The sequence below is a fragment of the Crassostrea angulata genome, chromosome 9 (genome assembly GCF_025612915.1).
Source record: "Crassostrea angulata isolate pt1a10 chromosome 9, ASM2561291v2, whole genome shotgun sequence".
NCBI lineage: Eukaryota > Metazoa > Mollusca > Bivalvia > Ostreida > Ostreidae > Magallana > Magallana angulata.
In genome coordinates, this window is record NC_069119.1 from 29803271 (window position 1) to 29822472 (window position 19202).

General features: G+C 31.5%; 1 long non-coding RNA gene across 1 annotated transcript; it reads left to right on the forward strand.

Moving 5' to 3' along the window:
• The first annotated feature begins 1928 nt into the window (after window positions 1–1928).
• Window positions 1929–3701, forward strand: LOC128162888 (uncharacterized). The gene is made up of 3 exons (XR_008240725.1): window positions 1929–2089; window positions 2561–2616; window positions 3516–3701. It is a non-coding gene; the product is annotated as an uncharacterized LOC128162888 (long non-coding RNA).
• Window positions 3702–19202: the final 15501 nt, after the last annotated feature.

Below are 19202 nucleotides of genomic sequence, written 5' to 3' on the forward strand. Positions count from 1 at the left end.
TTATTTATTTTATTTTATTTTTTGGCTGCAATTTTTAAGACACTTTCAAAAATACAGGGTGAAAATTGAAATATCAAAGTTTAGGAAGTTTGGCCAGCTTTAAAATGAACAATGACATTGAGATGTTTTTCTCTTGCTTCATGTACATATATATTTGTATTATGTATATTATGTGTGAAATATCTGGAAAATTAATAAGGAAAAAAAAAAGAAAAAGGTCTTGTGACTTTGAGTTTACCTTATTTTCCAACTAAAAAAACTGTGTATTTGGGCCCTAAGTGAATGAAATTGGTTACCACGGCAACCAAAGTAATTGGCATTATTTTGATGATGGATAATGTCATAACTTATGAGTATCAATCACCTGAGAAAGTTTTATGTAAATCTGAGATGATGTGTGCCATGACCTTATAGTAATATTTTGGTCTTTACAAAGAATTGATGTTAATTGAAAGTCCTGGATATCTAACTCCATCGATCAACCAAAAGATTCAATCATGATTACGTTTATCGAACAGTTTCTTAACTTTTTTATCACTATAAATCTTAGTCAATTTCTTTATTTATTATGCTGATCGTTAGGAGATTGTTTTATATATGACCGTTTCAATTTTTTAAGAGAATTTCATAATTAATTTTTGATATTTCTCTATGCATACATTATCAATTTAATTCGGGATGTGATTCATTCAACAATACATACAGCACTATAATATGAACACAACAAACTGGACTAGCAAATATGCTGAAAGATGTTTTAAACTATTTAATAAATTAATAGAATATTAGGCATATTTTAAATCCAGTACAAATTTTTATCTAAATCAGAAATAAAATTAGGAAGTGTATATAGTATAGGAAATAGGATAATTCATTTGAATACATGTACATACAGTAGCAGAACTGTAATTATTACATGTAAATTTGTTACATACACTAAAACACTAGCAATAAATAGAATAGTCTGAAAATTAATGACGTACTGAACAAAATCTTTTGATAACATAAGATTATCCGTTATATTTGTATTCGTAACATTTAGAACGGAACATATAATTACATGTCACGCTAAAGTTTGACATCTCTTTAAGATCAGGACATCGGTCTCAATGACTCCCATTTGTATAGAGGTATTCAGGCACATACGTTCGTGAAGTTGCTCCATGTATTTTTCATGTTGGAGTGTCAAAATTTGTTGGCAGGCATTTTGATATATCTTAATCATACTCATTATTTAACAGCAGCTCACATATATTAATGACAATACCTTGCAGATATCGTCCTGCATTAAGACATTAAAAGCAAATTCAACAATACAAACATTTTAATGCTCATAGTCATTTTAAGAAAAATCAGATCCACTTGTACTTGTATCTAAAACAGAAAATTTATGCTGTAAACAGGGAAATGTTCGCCTCCTTTTTATTTTCGTCCCTTTCGCCCTCGTTTTCAACTGGCGAATTTAAGGCTCGGCGAATTACCATTTCTCAAACTATCTCTCTTAAAACACATCTATGTCTGGGCGAATTCAAGACGGGCCAACACTGTTTGCAAGAGTAGATAGGCGAAAATTACACGGGGCGAACATTACCATGTATACAGTATTCCATGATTAAAATAATATTAAATAACGATTAAACGAAAAATTAAATATACCATGTAAATAAATAAAAAGTTTGATGACGTGGTCAGAAGAAGAGAGGAAATTTGGGAGTAAAAATATCAGTGATGTTTTATGTTTTACAGGGAAGTTGTCTACTGGTACTGGTACGATAAGGACGTCTATAAACAGCCTCAACATATGTGAATGAATTGATCAAGCATTACAATACATGACACTAATTTATTGTTGTATAAATTTCCTCATTTCATCAGTTTTAGAAAATCCAATTAGTTTAATTAACCCTATACGTTTAAGAAAAAAAATAGGGATATTAAACGCTGTAATTAACTAAAGTCAAGTATATTACACAATTCAAACGAGTTTTCCTTGTGAGCATTCGTAGAAAACGGATTATGTGCTCTTTCGTATTGCAAAAAAAATGATGCTTCAAAATTGTGCGGCAGTTTCTATGTATGTCTGTAATGGGTAAGTAAAGTGCTTTCAAAACATCTTTCTAGGCTTTTTCAGTTGGATAATACTTAATAAATGTATACGTAAGTCGTTTTTTTTTTACCCGATACTTAAATGTGAAAAAAAATATGTATTGTAATGATTCTTTCATTCAAAACTTTGTAAACCTTACAATTATACACTTACCCTGTGACAAGCGATCTTATGTGACGTCCCTGGCGTATGGAGAGTAATTTGGTCTTTATGTGCCTGTACATTTAATAGCCTAAACTGTGATCATGCTACCGGTTATCTACACTATTTCACTTTTACCTACATTGTTACTGCTATTACAATAAACGGCAACAATGGAGAATTTCGGTTTTCAAAAAACGTGAATTAACCATACATTAAGCGAAAATAAATTTTCATCCTTTTCAGGTGTTTGTTAAGATAAGGGAGGGAACCATATCTTGTATATGACTGTTCATCTTTTTTTCTTTTTAGAATGTATGACTGATTTTATGTTGCTTTTGGAAAACTGGACATATACAACCGAAAGGGTTAGTAAATACATTTCTTATAGAACTATTTATAATGAATGTCTTTGAATCTGATTTGATTGTAATTTACACTGTAATATAATGAAAAAAAAATAGGTACACAGTATTTGATTGGAAAAAGAAAAACAGTGAATGTAATTAATTTCCCTAATTTGTTTTAGTTTTAATGAATGTTTCTATGAAATAATACGTTCAGTCTATTATAAAAAAAAAGTTTAGAACTAGATATATGCCTAGATATAAAAGCAAAACTATATTTATTTTAATTTTTTATCATTTTATGCATTTATCATCCCTCCTTTGCACCATACTCACATGTGCGAGTTTACATTAAAGGTACTCGAAATGGAATTTGTTATCGCTGCCGATTAAAATTTTATTCTGTAAGCATTCTCAAAAATATATTCACAATTTTTACATATCACCTTTTGCCCCAGAAACAAGGAACACTGATGTGTTTAATTTCATTCCAAAACTAATATTTACAAAAGAATGTTGGAATCGAATTAATGATGATGTGAGTATCAGAATGCAGAATCAGCATCTATCAGATTGGGTTAAAAGTGAATGTACAGAAGTACATATAGCAGTATTGCATGTAATCTTGTATTTGATAATTGATAGATACAATTACCTATGCGGCATACAATAAGGCATGTACAAAGTTTAATATTATGTTGATCAGGGATACGGTAATCAGAGCCCTTTCAATGTATAACATGAAATCAACAATTGCACGGTTGTTTATTTATAACAATACCAACATGTTCAACAAAACATATCAAAATCATTTTGATTTAATAACTCTTGGAAACACATTATCAGTTGATTGAAATTTTACTTCTGTTTTTAAATTTAATCAACCTTTACGTCAACCCCTTTTTAATTGCATTTTACAGATACTTCACATGCCATGCTAGACAATGCTATGAATAACAGCTCATCGGATTGTGTTACAAAGAAAACAGAAACGTCAAGTGCTTATTCTGAAGTTATTATAATCGGACTTTCAGTAGTGTCAATAATAATTTGCATGATATATATTTACATCCGTGTGCAAAAATGTAGCAAAATGTGAAATAAACATTTACACACTTCAATATTATTATCATTTACAAAAGCATTATTGTTTGTTTTGATACGGTATTTACAAATTAGTACCAGATAATTGGGCCCTATCAATATTCGTTGGAGGCCAATGATTGGTGTTGAGAGTATCTAAACCTGAATCAAAACACAATCATCTCTTGATCTACCCCCGCACAAGAAAACACTGGAAAGATATATCAACTTGTAAATATATTTCTGTCAGACAAGCAATTTTAATTAAAAAATATGAGGAAGATATAAAACAAATTAAGTGTGAAAAAAAATTTACGCCAAAAGAAGACAGTTACAAGTTAAATATTTTTTACAGATATACACTGAAAAGAAAATATTAGGTGGCGAGGTATCTTAAAGTTATTTGTAAATCGCAACAAAAGTAACAGACAATATTTAAAATACAAAATGATGTTTTGTGGATAGATAACCTAACATTTCTTTTTTCATGTGGCTTGATTTGCTTCGCATAAAAAAAGAAAAATTTTTACAACGAAACACAATCTTTAAAGCAAATAGCTTAACATGTATACCAATCACAATAAAGATTAAAGAATGAAAAAAAATAATTGATCGGGCTTTGTCCTAATCGATTAGCGCTTTATTTAAATACAGAATAACGTACTGAATATAAAAATGCATATGTACTGAGGTCAATGTCCATATAATTGGAGACATGAATTCCTACTATGGAGATTTTTTTTCATAAATAAAAATATGATAGTTTGGATACATATATCTGCATGATGAAAACATTCATTTGGTCTATAAGTGTTTTGTCATATCAAAATGGTAAGGTAAATGCTAATACGCGCTGAAAAAAAACTCTCGCATAATTTTTTCTATCTTAAAGCTTTCTCTATGTTTGACGTACATGTATATAAGCCAGTCGCCTTTTTCTTACACCTTCAATACTCTTTTACCTCTCTGCTGCAATTTTTCTTTCTTACATGCTTAAACTGTTACAATTGCTAGAAAAATGTACGTACTTCTTTAAAACACCTCTGAAAGCGAAAACTCTATAAAACATGGAAAGCAGTGTAAATCTTATGTAATCCTTATCGCATCTGCAATTTAGCATTTACGCCCAAATTCAAATAATGCAGGATGTATCTAATTGAAATTGAATTTTATTTCCTCTTATATGTTTTATTTTTCAAAATATTTAAGTTCCTCATTAACTTGGATAGAAGGAAATGAAATATTAGAGTGTAAATTAAGCTAAATCGGCAGTAACAACTCTAGACCTAGAATCAGAAAACATGAAAGATAAAGTGAGGATTGACTTTCTAATAGTGCTTTTGCTGGACATTTTTGAAGTTGCACATTTGCAGATTTGTCAAGGGTAAGTAGTAGCAGGATTTTGCCTCGAAATTTTAAAACACATTAACTTTTAATTAAAATCCTTATTATATATTCAGAAAACACTTTCACCAGTGAATAAATATATAGATGTTTAAATAAATATATTGTAGACCAAACGGAACGATGTGTTGTTTCGGTTACGAGCGGGATCAGAACCAATGAATGTGTGTACGTATGTGTTACATTTGTTTTTACATATACTGTTAATATATCTTAGATGTCTTTATTTCACGAGTTTGTTTTTAAAAAGAAAATATCATACATGTAGATAAATACTTTTATTTTCAATATTTTTAAGCATGTAAAAAAGGATATCATGGCAAGATTGTGTCGCCAAATGTCCACCTCTTTTTTTTGGATTGGGATGTCAGTCACTATGTGACTGTTCTGTGAAAGACTGTGATTACGTCAGCGGATGTAAACCGTTAACAAAAGGTATGCTTTCCTAGAAAGTAATTTTTATTTAAAACAGTATCATTATCTTCATCAATGAAATGAATACGATGCTGTTTATGTAATTTTAATTTGTTTCGAGTATCCTAAGCTTAAAGCTAACACACATTAATTGCTACCTCACATATACATAAGGTGTTTGATTGTATATCATTCCAGAACAACCATATACTTTTGCAATCGGTTCAAACTACAACGTCAAAACAACAGAACTTAATAATAATAGACACAGCTTTGATGGTAAGATAAAATTTGACCATTATTCAACATAATGTTTGTGTAAATTAAACTTACTTCGGGAGGCATTTTCTTTTAATTGTTTTCTGATACATATGTAGCTAGATGATATACATATACTAGTTGTTGTATAATTATAAAGAACTGTTATCGTCCAAATACTGCGAGGTTTTTTTTATTGTACAAGTAAACATAAGGTGCCGTATCAACAGTAACACCCAAACACCTTTCAGCAGGCCTACATATGTGTGTTTAATAACTTTGGGGAATGTATGTTATTATCGGATTGTCAGTGGCGGCTGTTTTGATCATTTTTATTAAGATAAATATACATATCAACTCAAGAAGCGTAAAATTCCTACTCAAGCAGTTTGATACCTGAGTGTTCAATTATTTTTTTTCTTTTAAGATTGTGCTAAATGATTCACCAAGGTTTTTAACTTTTATGTAAACATATTCTTAAATTATTGTTTATCCAATAATAGACAAATGCTACAAATCAAAATACAATTTTTTGTCATATCTATTCTTTTGTATTTCATTGTTTTATTGTAAAATTTGATATTGTTTGTGCCATGGTTGTTAAGGTTAACGTTCCTTATTTATCATTTCATGTTTCAATTTTAGAATAGAAGAAAAAATATCATTAGTAAACAACTTATTGATATTCTCCTAAGCAGTGGTCATAAGAAATCCACCAATTTATAGTTGTTTGATTTTTAAAATAAACCGTTATATACATTTTGTTCATTCTATCCGTTTCATCTAAGATTTGATGAACTATTTATCCAGAAAAAGTACTTAAAATTACACCAATGACACGACATCTTACATATGATAGAACACATAATTTTTAGAAAAGGAAATCAATAAAGATGACGTTGTTTTTGATGAGTGGTTCCACCTTTGATGTCACTTTGAAAACTTTGAATGTTCACATTTAATAGATTTTAATAGGATTCCGGTGATTTCCGTAAATTTCGGGTATTCCTAAACCTTGATTTTCGGGGGGAGTTTTTACAAATAATAATACTACTGGCTCTAAAAGGTACCAAAAGTGTCAATCCTTAGTGATGGTTTCAGATATTTACTGATATTGTGCTGTCATTGCTGAGAAATTCTGATATTTATTAATAACTTGACTATTGTCGTCAATTTGATAACAATTGATTTTTTTGTGAATAATCCTATCATAATGTTTCCCCGGATACTGATTATGAAAGAAATAAAGTTATTAATTCGTTGATACCTTACATGCTGACTGTATCTTTATGTAACACTTGTACGATAATCGAGCCCTGAATCAAAAAAAAAATGAGAGAGAGAGAGAGAGAGAGAGATTAAAATCAAGTCAGGAAGATTTAACTAATAGTCAACAGAGAGTTTTTTGATTGGCAAAGGACCAAACCACGTGTTTATTTTATCGAAACGTCCAACTTTCAGTCATCAAATGATCCAGGACTGATGGGCAAAAAAGTTAAAAGCCTGCCTTATTGAAAGACAAATGCTGTCAGACAAAAACATTAGCTATCGGTATTTGCCAAAATATTGTCTTAAATATTTTATCAAGCAAAAAAAAAATGGTCAATTATTCCTCAGTTTTTAAAATTCATCAGACTTGAGTGATGATTTGTTACTTGATATCATGATTTTCCATTATTGCTATCAATCGCTAAATTGGGTAAATTCCGAAAAAACTATTATCTTGATATGACTGATTCACAAATGTTGTCTTAAAAAAAACAAAAAACAAAAACAAAAAACAAAAAAAAAGTACATTTTGTTTAGATATTCTTGTAAAAAAAAAGTGAGTTTGATATTGGTGGTTACAATGTAATGGGATCATGCAAAAGGGTTTATGTCTGTTTATTATGTATATTTATGCATAACATTTAGCGCACATGTAAATGTTAATTTGCAGATACCTCTTTTCAATTGTGTAGATGGGGTACATGTAAAAATTATAAATAATGATTAACATGTGTCTATTTCATTCGCCATTAATTATGTCATAGATATTCCAAACGAAGTATACATTGTGAATGCATAATCTATTTGGCATAGACATCGAAAATTTCGTAATCCATTCTACTCAATGCAATTCATTTTTTAAAACTAGACAAAAATTGATTAGTTGTGTTATTGATACATGCTTAAATGATAAATACCGATTCAATAATAGGGAAATTGTTTGAAGTACCTATGTTCATAATAGGCTGCCTAATTAGGAAAGGATAATCAAACTTAAATGCCAAATGTTAGCTAAAAAAATTAATATAACAATCAAGTTAGCTGTTTTTAGTTTTGATTTCAAGTATCTCTAGTAGAGGCATACTAATCCATCAATGTCCTTAATTATTCACATGGACCAAGGGTGAAACCCAAGCGCTGTCATTGACATAAGCTATTAAAATCAACATTATCCTTGTACAGATATCAAACTTCAGATATACTGCAAATATGGTGACTTTTAGCATTGCATTTGTAGTACTGATTCAAACGTCTGTCACTGTTAATATGAAATTGTGTAAAGGGTAAGACGTTATATTTATTTTAAATAAATATTTTGAAAGTTTTACTACACCAAGTTTAACCATTATGTATTTTATTTGTTTGTAGAATAAATGGGGAATCGTGTTGTGATGGGTACAAGTGGGATCTTGTACACAATAAATGTACACGTAAGTTGTTGTATTTCATTTCAATTGAATATTTACCTGTACCTGCTATAACTTAAAGCAAATTGACAGTTTCTAAGTTTGAACATTGTGTTACTTACATATTTTTTTCTCACTTCAATATATAAATTCAATGATTCTTCACTTTCTTGTTAAGCTTGTGAAATAGGCTTCTATAGAGATAACTGTGAAACCAAGTGTATTTTTCCTACTTATGGAAAGGACTGTCAGTCTGTGTGTGACTGTAATAAAACAAAATGTAATCATGTCCACGGATGTGTAGAATGCTCGGAAGGTAATAATTTAATTTTTTTGATATATTTTTTTTTATTAAGGTCTTCCGTTTTCCAACGGAAGACCTTATTGTTTTCGTACGGTTTCTTTTTCCCTATTATTATTATTTTTCTTTTTTTTTCTTACAAATTTTGTGCCCGCGATATCTCAAAAGCGGCTTGGCCGATTTTCATGAAACTTTCAGATCTAATAGATATTGATCTAAACTTAATATACATTTTTTTATTTTGATGACGTCATTTCCGTTCTTAAGATAGTGACGTTTTAGCGATTTTCAGAGGGTCGGCTTGTCCAGGGACCTCCTCCTAAACGGTAAAAGATATTGAGTTCAAACTTTCAGGGATTGTAGACAATAGATTGTAGATGTGCCATTTGGCATTCATATTTGTCATGCTCAAAAGGCGTTCAAGCTCGCCTGGTCCCGAAAATTTAGACTAAAAAAACGTCGTAATTTTTCATGGTTTATTTAGTTTATCTCTTTTCTAAAAAATATTTTGTTCAGACATGTAAAGCAAAAAAGTTTATAATTACAAGACCTTTCATTTGATATCAAGAAAAAGGGGCTGGCCCCTAAAATTAGGGGACAAAAGGGCTTTAAAGTCTTTCATCTGTAGCCCTTTACTGAGGGATATTTTGTGAACTGTTATAGAAGCAAATATGTTTATCTTACAGTTATGTATCCAAGCAATGTAATGATTTTGTCATGTGTTACGTAATTAGGGGTTTTTTAGGGGCCAAAAGTCCAGAATTTTGATCACCAATATCTCAGAAAGGAAAAATATTTTGAAAAGCAGTATAGAAAAAAAGATACTCAGAATGATGTACTAAATAATATGCAATTTTCAAAATTTTGTTAAACAGCCCCTATAAGGAGTTAAGGGATCAGCCCCTAAAACGTTCTTTCCCATATATCTCAAGAACGGTAACGAATTTCTAAACAGTTGTTGAACAAAATGTGTTGAGATTTAAATGACCTTTTATTTGATATCAAGAAAAAGGGGCTGGCCCCTAAAATTAGGGGACAAAAGGGCTCTAAATTCTTTTATCTGTAGCCCTTTACTGAGGGATATTTTGTGAACGGTTATAGAAGCAAATATGTTTATCTTACAGTTATGTATCCAAGCAATGTAATGATTCTGTCATGTGTTACGTAATTAGGGGTTTTTGGGGGCCAAAAGTCCAGAATTTTGATCACCAATATCTCAGAAAAGAAAAATATTTTGAAAAGCAGTATAGAAGAAAAGATACTCAGAATGATGTACTAAATAATATGCAATTTTCAAAATTTCGTTAAACAGCCCCTATAAGGAGTTAAGGGATCAGCCCCTAAAACGTTCTTTCCCATATATCTCAAGTACGGTAACGAATTTCTAAACAGTTGTTGAACAAAATGTGTTGAGATTTAAATGACCTTTTATTTGATATCAAGAAAAAGGGGCTGGCCCCTAAAATTAGGGGACCAAAGGGCTCTAAAGTCCTTTATCTGTAGCCCTTTACTGAGGGATATTTTGTGAACGGTTATAGAAGCAAATATGTTTATTTTACAGTTATGTATCCAGGCAATGTAATGATTTTATCATATATTACGAAATTAGGTTTTTTAGGGGCCAAACGTCCAGAATTTTGATCACCAATATCTCAGAAAGGAAAAATATTTTGAAATGCAGTATAGAAAAAAAGATACTCAGAGTGATGTACTAAATAATATGCAATTTTCCAAATTTTTGCTAAACAGTCTCTATAAGGAGTTAAGGGATCAGCTCCTAAAACGTTCTTTCTCATATATCTCAAGAACGGTAACCAATTTTTCAACAGCTGTTGAACAAAATCTGTTGAGAATTAAATGACCTTTTACTTGATATCAAGAAAAAGGGGCTGGCCCCTCAAATTAGGGAACTTAAGGGTTCTAAAATCTTTCATCTGTAGCTCTTTACTGAGGGAAATTTAATGAAAGGCTATAGAAGTAAATATGTTTATCTTACAGTTATGTATCCAAGTAATGTAATGATTTATTCATGTGTTATGTAATAAGGATTTTTTAGGGGTCAAGAGTCCATAAACTATGACAACCTATATCTGAAAAAGGAAAATATTTTGAAATGCAGTATAGAAGAAAAGATGCTCAAAATGATGTACTTTACAAAATGCAGCCTTCAAATTTTGGTTCAGCGGCTCCAATAAGGAGATAAGGGACTGGCCCCTAAAGCTTTTCTTTTTCTCAGATATCTCAAGAACGGTGACGTATTTCTAAACACTTGTTGAACAAAGCTCTTATCCCTGAAACAAAATAGTATCTAGCCCTTAGAATGTAGACCCTGTTTTTCTATTCTAAATCATGTTAAGCTGTTAAATAGCAAAATCAAGCTCGAACATATATTTCAAATTCTAAAATCAGACGGAAGACCTCCTCGTTGCTCGCAACGAGATCGTGTCTAGTTTCTATATATATTTCTATTTGTTAAATATTTAAATTCTCTAGCAAAAACAAACATTAATCTTTTAATATTTAATCTCAGTAGTATAACAAACAACACTCATGTTTCCCCTTTAAGTTACAGCTTTTAAAATTATTTGGTCAGATAATTTTGTGTAAAAAGTTGATGCGATATATATATATATATATATATATATATATATATATATATATATATATATATATATATAAATATATATATATATGTATATATATATATATATATATATATATATATATATATATATATATATATAAAGCACAGAGATATTCACCTTTTTGGAGCTCCACCTCCGCCCCGGCCGGGGCTTGAACTCACGACCTCTGGAACCCATTCTCCTAGCAGTGAGCGGCCACCGCGCTAACCACTGGGGCATCTAGGCAAGACAAAAAAAATCTTGCTTTCGATGACGAAGGGAAACTAGCGCGTTGGTCGCTCACTACACGGTCGTTTGAGATACAGGTGGAATGCAGTTAAACGACAATTTTGAGAGGATCGGGACGATACACATTGCATAGATATATACAAATAATAAGCACAAACATTGCAATAACTCTCAAATTGACATATACCTGCCCATAGTGAATGATAAAGATATACATAAAGCACAGAGATATTCACCTTTTTGGAGCTCCACCTCCGCCCCGGCCGGGGCTTGAACTCACGACCTCTGGAACCCATTCTCCTAGCAGTGAGCGGCCACCGCGCTAACCACTGGGCCATCTAGGCAAGACAAAAAAAATCTTGCTTTCGATGACGAAGGGAAACTAGCGCGTTGGTCGCTCACTACACGGTCGTTTGAGATACAGGTGGAATGCAGTTAAACGACAATTTTGAGAGGATCGGGACGATACACATTGCATAGATATATACAAATAATAAGCACAAACATTGCAATAACTCTCAAATTGACATATACCTGCCCATAGTGAATGATAAAGATATACATAAAGCACAGAGATATTCACCTTTTTGGAGCTCCACCTCCGCCCCGGCCGGGGCTTGAACTCACGACCTCTGGAACCCATTCTCCTAGCAGTGAGCGGCCACCGCGCTAACCACTGGGGCATCTAGGCAAGACAAAAAAAATCTTGCTTTCGATGACGAAGGGAAACTAGCGCGTTGGTCGCTCACTACACGGTCGTTTGAGATACAGGTGGAATGCAGTTAAACGACAATTTTGAGAGGATCGGGACGATACACATTGCATAGATATATACAAATAATAAGCACAAACATTGCAATAACTCTCAAATTGACATATACCTGCCCATAGTGAATGATAAAGATATACATAAAGCACAGAGATATTCACCTTTTTGGAGCTCCACCTCCGCCCCGGCCGGGGCTTGAACTCACGACCTCTGGAACCCATTCTCCTAGCAGTGAGCGGCCACCGCGCTAACCACTGGGCCATCTAGGCAAGACAAAAAAAATCTTGCTTTCGATGACGAAGGGAAACTAGCGCGTTGGTCGCTCACTACACGGTCGTTTGAGATACAGGTGGAATGCAGTTAAACGACAATTTTGAGAGGATCGGGACGATACACATTGCATAGATATATACAAATAATAAGCACAAACATTGCAATAACTCTCAAATTGACATATACCTGCCCATAGTGAATGATAAAGATATACATGAAGCACAGAGATATTCACCTTTTTGTCAATTTGAGAGTTATTGCAATGTTTGTGCTTATTATTTGTATATATCTATGCAATGTGTATCGTCCCGATCCTCTCAAAATTGTCGTTTAACTGCATTCCACCTGTATCTCAAACGACCGTGTAGTGAGCGACCAACGCGCTAGTTTCCCTTCGTCATCGAAAGCAAGATTTTTTTTGTCTTGCCTAGATGGCCCAGTGGTTAGCGCGGTGGCCGCTCACTGCTAGGAGAATGGGTTCCAGAGGTCGTGAGTTCAAGCCCCGGCCGGGGCGGAGGTGGAGCTCCAAAAAGGTGAATATCTCTGTGCTTTATGTATATCTTTATCATTCACTATGGGCAGGTATATGTCAATTTGAGAGTTATTGCAATGTTTGTGCTTATTATTTATATATATATATATATATATATATATATATATATATATATATATATATATATATATATATATATATATATATATATATATATATATATATATATATATATATATATATATATATATATATATACACACACCTTTCTTTCTTTGTAGAATATATTCATTCTACTGGTCATTTGGACTACGACACCGGCACAAAAGAACGGACTTTTAAAGTCAACATTGAAGATGAAAGTAAATAGGATTATACTTTAGTCAAATAATATTTGATCTTATTTGATCTAACATTACATATTCCTTTATTTACGTAGAAAACGTTCATGTTTTAAAAATGAAGCCTTTATCCTCACAGGTAAAACAACTTCTGTCCAAACGCTGAATCCTAAATCAACAAAAGCCAGTTTTGTGTATAATGTATGTCATGACTGTAAATTAGATATCAACTGTTTCAGTTGTAAATGTTAATGCTAAAACTCATGAAAGGACTCCTTAAGATAGCTATTTAAAGCATATTCGTTATGTAGGTATACAACAAGAAAGCCTTAATATAAAATGCATAAGAACTAGATATAGTATTTGCTTATAGTTTAACACAGCTGATTACTATTCTCGATTAAAAACAGTTAATTATCTTTATCATATGATTTTGAAAGGAATAAAAGAATGTTCTTCCTATTATTATTATTATTAAAGAGATTCCTTTCTCTGTTTTTTAGAAGGCAGTTTTGGTCATTTTTAGTCCGAAAAACTTGCATCATATAAATATATATATATATAAACCGTATTCAATAAAATTGGAATGTGCGTATTTCATATTTAAGGAGTTGGTTACTAATAGGTAAAATACTTTGAGTTGGATTGTTTTTAAATACTACAGTAAAGAAAACAAAAACCGAAACGATAAAAAACCCCTGAGGAAACCCTTAATGGACTTGAGGTTTGTACTGAGGGTACTGAGGAAACTCTGAGAGACCTTGAGGTTTGTACTGAGTGAACTGAGAAATCCCTGAGTGGCTCTTAGGCTCTAATGTCCGCACTTAATGAGAAATATATAGATCTGCTTCAATGATTAGCGCCATTGTCGTTGACATAATCCTAAGTAGCAGAATCTAATATTGGTATAAATTTATTTCATTGATTCGATTGCATATCATTAGTTCATTAAACCGCATCTTTAACAGGTTGTATTAAGTATAGGAAAATACGAAAACAAAATCGATAATTACATATTATACCTATATGCACAGTGTATAAGGGCCTAAATGTTTTACATACCACAAGCGAGTGACATATGCTTTACTTTTAAACTTTAGCGATCAGAAAATTCCCCGCAAGCCCTTAACACAAAAATGTAGTCCTCCAAAATGAAATAGGAGTCGATCGTAAAACGTACAAAGTAATGTTTTTTAAAAACGAATGAAATATGATTTACATGTATAATCAATCAAAGATTTCATTTATTTTAATTTTATCACACGTGTTAATCTAATTTTATTAATCATATAGCATATACTTTTAATTAAAATAAATAAAACACCTAACTTGATTTCATCGAGTTAAATTTTGAACGCATAATTTCAGTGATTGAAGAAGCGGTTTAAAACAACCGAATGCTCCAACATTGGTACTTTTCAACCGCCGGATTGTTTCACGTGTTTTTATTTACACATGTATGTGCATACATAGACCAGTTAATTTTAAATTGTTCACTTTTTAAAGCTTAAAATGAGAGGAGGCTTAGTTAACTCTGATGTCCCCTCTCTCTCTCTCTGGCAGAGCTATGCCATTCAGTCACATTCTAGCCACCTTTCAGTTAACTGAATGGTAGATATTCATCCTGTGATTCTCTCTCTCTCTCTCTCTCTCTCTCTCTCTCTCTCTCTCTCTCTCTCTCTCTCTTTCTCTCTTATATCAGGAACCATTTTAGAATACAAAGTCCATTTTCAAGCGCTGTTAAGAATATTTTCTGTGAATTAAATGACACCATGAGTGTACAAACAGACTGCAAGCCCCTTAAGCATCTTAGCCGAATACCCCCCCCCCCCCCCCCCCCCCGTGTATACCCATTTTACTGTATATACACCGGTTTCTAAAAATGATAAAAGTTTGCGTGTTCTGATCTTTAGTATATTCAATTGCTTTTGAATAAAAATATTTCAGCAACTAGCTGCCTTGACTTTAAACATGACAGCAGTAGATTGCAATTAAAAACAGTTTCAACGATAAATTTAATTCTAAATTATAAATATTATTTTTTACGGTTCCAAATTGTTCTTCAGTTACAATCGTTACAGAAGATAGCAAAAACTATCTACTGCGGTCGCCAATCTTTTAAATACTAGCTATTTTTATTCGTTAATCGATTTATTTTATTCCAAAAACGGGATCTCAAGAGTCCACAGGTAGCCCTTTCATAAACCATACATGATAAAGGAGCAACAGCCTCTATCAGATATGATTTTGAATTTCCATTTTTTATCTATTTATTAATAAGTCAATCAAATTTAATATATAACCGGAGATGTTTTTGAAAAGAAACCCAAACAAACGCCAATTTATATAACGAAAAACTAAATGTTAATTAATATCTAACTACTGTTGGTGCTATAGATTTGTGTGTGACTGTCAACAATCAAACAGAGGAAGAATCTTTCAATTTAAATGCTTCCAAATATGCAATCATCGGACTTGCAGTAACGTCTGTTTTGTTGTTTATTATCTACATTTATACACATCTACTAGAAAAATGTCAGGTAAGAAATCAAGCAGTTTAATTTTTATTACAATAAGGCTATTCATGCATATTAATACAATTTAATTTTCTTTTTATTTAATAATATTTCTTGCTGTTGAATTTTATTATTGATTAAATATTTATCACATTCTGATTATAGCTCATTTGGTCAACTGAACTTTGACTGAAAGATCTAAATATCTACACTACACCGATCAATAGAATTATGCCGATTCAATCATCTGTCATTTAATATCTACTTACTTTAAATTGACTGACTGATACAGTTGTTATTGCTTATTTTAAAGCATATATTATTTTTGGCAAAATAACTCAACAAATGTTGCATTTACATAACATATCGCATTAAAAAGCATTTCTATAAAACAAAAGTCCAACATAAATCACTAGTCAAGGGCGTGATTTATGTCTTCAAGAAACTATGTGATTTTAATATTTTTTTTTTTAGCCAAAAAAACATTCATTACTTAATACAGGAGGACTCGCCGGGCAAGTGGAGTAGACCAAGAAGAAGACCAAAACATCTGCCGTAGAAATGCCTTAACAGGGACGGAGGAGATAGGGTACAAGTGGTTCCAAATGAAAAAAAGCTTTGTGCGCACCGTCAACTAAACCACGTCTGTTTTCATTTATTTTAAAGATTGCCTTATGAATCATCAAAAAGACGAAGAAATATATGGCATATACAGCACAACAGATGTAACACAACTTTAAACAGAAAAAAAAAATAACAAGAAAACCACCAACGTTAGCCGAAACTTTTAGCGTGTTTTGACATGTGGCATATACGAGGGTTGTTCGGAAATTATTGAGACAAATCGATTATTTTCTTTTTTAAGTGACGAATTTTGGTGAAAATTGGCATAGACAATAAAGAAAGACCAACAAATAATAAAACAAAGTAATATTAAAGGAATATTTAATATTTTGTTTACGACAGTAGATAAACAAGTTGGTGGTCGGGGTACCCGGCGCAGCCATGAACTCGGAGATTAAACAACTTAAACATCTACTTTATAAGTGTCCGTAGAATTACAGTTAATAATAAAAGAAATCAAATTAAATATGTTCATTTTGCTATTCTTTGCGACTACTTGTTGATTAAGTTTCACTGATGTTCGAGTTGAAATACGGATATGGTACACACATATTTACCAAACAATAAAAATCTGACAACGACTTTACATTGAATTTTGACGTCAAGGCGGCGCAACTAAAACCATTAAAGTGGTGGAAATCTCAGAAGAAGACCTTTTAAAGTCACGCAATTGCGTAAAAAAAAACTATACGATGACAAGACAAGGTATAGAACTTCAGTTCATCGTATTTTTTTTCACTTATTGTTTAACTAAAACTAGGCCAAAGGGATTAATTAACAACTTTTGACACACTAACTGTTGTCAACAGTTCTAAAATATGTAAAAAAATGACTGCAGGAGACATTCACAGTAATTAGACTTTCGTGTAAAAATAACTCGATTTTTTCTCTAAAAAAAACAAGAATGAGAGAAAATGTAAATGATGACATCTTGAAATTAAAACAAAAGATGAGAAATAAATAATAATTCTTATTTCAGTTCGTTTGTAAGGTGTTTAAAACACGGGAGCAATAAAAAGCGTTAAAATGACGTTGCGAAAAGTTTGCGGTTGCGCCGGGTTACAAGACGAAGGCACGTTGGTCAGCTTACTAGGAAAGATCTATTCATGCCATTAACAAGAAACTTTTCACATTGATAAACTCTATCCTGATTAACGTTTTGGTAAAATTTCAAGAGTTCATCTTTTTTACCAAAAGAATAAGAGAAAATGTCTCAATAATTTCCGAACAACCCTCGTATTAATGACGAGTCTGCAGATTTGATGAAAAATCCTTATCAAGGCAATGTTTACAAAATCATAAAATATATATACCTTACCAATAGCATATTTTCTTTTGGAAACATCATAGTGAATTTCTAGGAAATGAAAGCGTAGAAATTAAATTCAACTTATCCAAGTGCTGGCCTACAAAGCTTGTTTATGCAAGCCTAAAATGATTTAAAACTGAAGGGCGAAGACATTAAATGTTTTGTAATAAAGTTGTTATATTGTTCCACATTTTTTTAATGTTTACTATGAATATATTGATGAATTAAACGATAAGAACAAAGGGTTATTGATAAACTTACATGCATGTTTCATTTTTTTTAATATCTAAAATTAACAGACGAATTTGCTAATTCAAATGGATATCTGAAGATGAAAAATGAAAACGAATGTTTTTTATCATTGCCTATATATGCATCACATTAAGTGAAGTGATATTTCTAATTAGAACAAACACCTGTTAAAATCGTTTTACAAATGGTTGGATGTAATATAAAATGAAGGAAATACCTTAACTAATATACTAAATCAAGGGTCAGAAAAATAGTTCCTTGTTTCTATAATTCGTATTAAAATAAACAATGGAATTGTGTATACATGTGTTAGACAATTATATGGGTGATGGTTTGATCTTTCTTTTTCATTTTACATTTTTCTTAAAGAAAATAGAAATGATCGTGCATATTATTATCATTTATATTAACTTATTACATTGATTTCATGCAACAGGGAACATATATTCAATGTTGTTTTACGTAGCTGAATTTGTTTCCATTAATTTTGGACAAATTACCACAAGTATTTAATCGATAAGAGTGCTTACTGATATATGTACATAATTATTCAATATGAGGAAAATTTTATGAACTAATTTTCGGGACATCTGTTAATAAATAAAGTATTTTTAGGAAATGAAAAGATTTTGACACCACATGTTAACCTTATCTGTTGATTTGCGAATACAGGTCATTGCACTGTAAATTTCCATTGCAAGTATTACTAAAAAAAATCAAAATAGCCCAGGCAACAGAGGCAGGGTTTTTTGTTTCTGATTTTTTTTTAAAATGTGTTGGAGGTTTTCTAGGGGTAGTTTGTTACGGTTTTTTTTTTTGGTTATGCCTATTTGTTTCTAAGAAGGTGTATATGTCTAGGTGCGTCTAGATGTGTGTACGTTTCCTTAATATTTCAGGAATATATCCATCATTTCACTGATGTATTTAGCTGCAGGTCTGTAGCTTCCAGTCTGAAAAAAAATTCGGATGGAGTACTTACTAACAAACTATTTTTTTAATTACTATTACAATTTTTATCTGTT